This window comes from Mustela erminea, chromosome X (genome assembly GCF_009829155.1).
Source record: "Mustela erminea isolate mMusErm1 chromosome X, mMusErm1.Pri, whole genome shotgun sequence".
In the NCBI taxonomy this organism is placed as follows: Eukaryota; Metazoa; Chordata; class Mammalia; order Carnivora; family Mustelidae; genus Mustela; species Mustela erminea.
The window spans coordinates 65,393,926-65,398,341 of NC_045635.1; the positions used below are offsets into that span (position 1 = coordinate 65,393,926).

Consider the following 4,416-nt stretch of genomic DNA (forward strand, 5'->3'; position numbering starts at 1 on the left):
CTTTTAAAAGAGTTAGCTTTTGGGTTTGTTGATTTTCTTATTGTTTTTCTGTTCTCTGTTTCATTAATTTCTGCTCTGTTATTATTTCATTCTTTTGCCTGCTTTGTGTTTGTGTTTCTTTATTTTTAGTTTCTTAAAGTAGAAAGTTGGGTTATTATTTTGAGATCTGTCTTATTTTTATATATAGGTCTTCACAACCATAAATTTCCTTCTAAGGATTGGTTTTGCTGCATAACATAAATTTTGTTATGTTTTCCTTATCATTCATCTCAAAGCATTTTTTAACAGATTTTATTCAATGACAGAGAGAGAGAGAGCAAGCACAAGCAGGAGGTGCAGCAGGCAGAAGCAGGCTCCATACTGAGCAGGGAGTCCAATGTGGGGCTTGATCCCAAGCCTGGTATCATAACCTGAGCCAAAGGCAAACACTTAATTACTGAACCACCCACTCACCCCTCAAAGGATTTTCTAATTCCCTTTGTAATTTTTTTCTCTGACTGGTTATTTGAAAACATGTTGTTTAATATCCACATATTTGTGAAATTTCCTATTTTCCTTTTGTTATTGATTTCTAATTTTATTCTATTATGGTTGGAGAACATATTTTGTAGGATTTTGATCCTTTAAAATTTATTAATGGTTATTGTATGGCCTACCATATAGTCTATTTTAAAGAATGCTCTATGTTCACTTGAAAAATATTTTTCCGGGCACCTAGGTGGCTCAGTGGGTTAAGCCTCTGCCTTTGGCTCAGGTCATGATCTCGGGGTTCTGGGATGGAGTTCCACATCGGGCTTTCTGCTCAGCAGGGAGCCTGCTTCCCCTCTCTCTCTGCCTGTCTCTCTGCCTACTTGTGATCTCTCTCTCTCTGTGTCAAACAAATAAATAAAATCTTAAAAAAAATTTTTTTTGTTGTTGGATGCAGTGTTCTGGGTGCCTGTTATGTCTAGTTGTTTTATATGTTTATGTGGTTTTTTTTAAGGATTTTATTTATTTATTTGAGAGACAGAGAGATAGCACAAGCAGTGGGAAGGGGAAGAGGGTGAGGGACGAGCAGATTCCTTGCTGAGTGGGGAGCCTGATACAAGTCAGACACTTAACCAACTGAGCCACCCAGGTGCCCCTTAATTGCAGTTTTTAAAAATGGTTTCTCTTTTACTTGAAAAACCAATAAAAAAGAAACAAGTTGATAAGACTTTAAGAAAGGCAGGAAACTACTAACCAAACCAGCTATAAAGTAAAAATGAAAAAAAAATCAATTTGTATTTATGTATCAAAATACTTTTTTCTTTTAAATTTATTTCCTGTGGAAAACAACCTTTAATAAATTATTGACTTTAAGGCTAATACTGCTTCACTTCTTCAGTTAGTTAATTATATTTGGTAGCTATAGTTAAATTGACACTTAATATACACTTAATGAAACTGAAAGGAAAAATACAATAAACTGGAATACATAGGACATGTATTCTAGATCTGGTTCCATCATTAATTTGCCATATGCCCTCCATGGAAAATCTGACATCTCTACTTGTCTCTACCAGTAAATATGGATTATTCTAACTCAATTTTTCTTTAAATATGTCAGAAAAAGCATGGGATTTGAGAGAAAGACTTGAGCTTGTTTTAGAATTTCACCAATTTCTCCTAAGTGACCCTCATTTCACTAAAACATGGTTAGTGAATTTATAAAATGGGCAGAATAATATATACCTTGCCAAACATTTATTTGGATTAAATGAGTTCTTATAGGTAAAAAGAGCTAGCACAGAGTGTGACCAATAATAGATACTCACTAAGTATTAGTTCCTTTTTTATCTTTTCTATGAGGAATCAATGAAAAGCCTGAGGAGGAGGAGGAGGAGGAGGAGGAGGAGGAGGAGGAGGAGGAGGAGGAGTAACAATAGTTGCTATGCAATGTCTATGCTCATTTAAATGATAAGCAACCTGAGAGCTTTCATATCTGGTAAGGAGGAAAAACATTAATTCTTAGATGATTCTGCTAAGTTTTATAGGCTAAACAGCTATGAGTTAATAACATAAATTTTCTGGAATAAAAATATGAAAGAAAATATTAAGTTTATGTCCCTTTTTATCTATTCTTTGTGCAAAAACTATATCTCTTTGAAGAGTTAGGCAGGTTTTAGAGCAATAATAACACTCTAACTTATATCTGGGCTTGCCATTTTGATTTTCATTATCTCACTTGATTCTAACTCAGTGTCTGACATGTAATAAGAATTTAACAAATGTCTATTGGATAACTAAATTACTTTTTGTAATATTTTACAAAGGTAAGCAGCACTGATATCACCATCACAATTTTTCCTATGGAGAAACTGCCTCAGAGGAGAGGTCATTTAACTTACCCAAGGTCACAGGGCAGGTTAAAAACTAAACCTGAAATCTAGGTGTCCTGACTACTCCTGTGCTCCTCATTTTACCTCACCATGTGACTTGGTTAAAGCTTCTTAGCCCTTGCCTGTCTATCCATACTTCATTTGTAAAATAATGTCTTTATTGTTTTAAAAAGGCTTTAACAATGTTATTAAATTTATATATATATATATATATATATATATATATATATATGGATTTATGATCTAAATTTCTTCCCATAAGGAAAGACAGTGAGGAGATAGTCTTCTCCTAGCAAGTTATTGATGGTTAATTATCTGTGAGTGTTTTGTTGTTTAGGTTTCTGACAGGCAAGCAAAAAACAAAGAGCCTAGAAAGAAAGTATACTTGGAGAGAAGCTGGGACCACCAATTTCCAATATCATTATGGCATTTTCTATGCTAGAAATTGTATTTTCTGCACTTTATTTTAGCATAATTATTTAAAAAGTATTAGAACAGGTGCGGGGGGAAGATGTAGCAGCCTCTTTTTCAAGCCATCCCTTTGTCCCTAGACTTCTCTGAGGACAGCAGCCACCTGACCTGGATCACAAACTCAGTCGACTACCATGGGCTCTGTGTCAGAACAACAGGTTACAGGTGGCTGCACCAAGGTGCCTGAGGAGGCACCTGACACTGCCTAACAGCAGAGGAGTCAAAGCTGCTGTAGGGTTCCCACTTCGTTAAGTGGTTAAATGTGTGCATGGAGTTCAGCTTCCTGTCCATGACAACATGCGCTAGGGTCATACTTGACCCCTGTCCATGTCTGTGAACCAGATTAAGCTGAACATGGAGGGCTTCCAGAGCCTGAAGGAGGGTGAGGCAGTGGACTTTACCTTTAAGAAGTCTGGTAATGGCCTGGAATCTATCTGAGTCACCTGCCCTGGTAGGGAGTTCTGTACAAGGAGTGAGAGGTGACGCAAAGGGAAGAACATGAGGAAGCACAGATCAAAGGAAGACAGGTGCTACAACTGTGGAGATCTAGACTACCATGCCGAGGAATGCAAGCTGCCACCCCAACCAAAGAAGTGCCACTTCTGCCAGAGCATCAACCATATGGTGGTCTCATGTCCTCTTAAGGACCATCAGGCCCTGAACTCACAGGAAAACCAGCCTACTTTTGGGAGGAAGAAGAAGAAATCCATAGCCCTGCCCAGCTCCCAGAGGCCCAGAATTGGGCTGCAGTGTATGGGGGCTATCCTTTTGTGTTCAGGAGATTTTGAGGAGCAGGCATCAATGACAGAGTGGAGAAAGTGGGAACAGGGTAGGGAGGGGGCAGCTGGCACTGCCATGTATCTCTGGATGGAGTCCACAATATTATCCTCTCTTCCCTTTTGGCAGGGTAAATGGAGGAAGGGGGAAGGCAAATGAACTCCAACCCTGTTTTATCCAAATGCATGTGAGGGTTTTAGGGAAAAATCCCTCTTTGTGTGCTTTGACTCTCTGCCCTGAGAATCTTCAGCTTTTGAAAGTGGCCTATATAGGGAAATTGTTTTCCCTTCAAAGAAAGAAACACATAATGATTTTTCCTATGCCAGAGTGCAAAGATTAAGCGTGAGACCAGATTGATGGACCCAACTCATGAACCATTACATTCTGTGGGAGGGAATCTCTCAGGGGTTAGGCAGGGTTTCTCCACATACTGTCTCATAACCCACTCTTAGGATAGGGTACTGAGAACTGTCCAAGGCAATAGGTTGTGACAGGAGGCAAAGGGGTTGTTGGGAGAGTAGTTGTACACTTGCTGCTGCTAAGCTTACTCCCACCCCATTCTGGACCAATAGAATTTTATTTGATCCCTTGGATAACCACACATTAGGTCCCACTTTATCCAAGATGCCAACTGCACTGCTGCACGTGAATGATGTACACGACACTGTGCATTTTAACTTTTTTTTCATAACATAAATATTCTGGTTTTGTAATTTTGCATATCTTAATTTTAAGACCATTGTTACTGCATTGTGTTCTTAGGTACATGGGCAATCTCAAGGATGAATTGACAGCAATTCTAAGTCTG

General features: G+C 38.5%; 1 pseudogene; it reads left to right on the top strand.

Moving 5' to 3' along the window:
* Positions 1-2,965: 2,965 nt before the first annotated feature.
* Positions 2,966-3,619, top strand: LOC116582284 (annotated as a pseudogene).
* Positions 3,620-4,416: the final 797 nt, after the last annotated feature.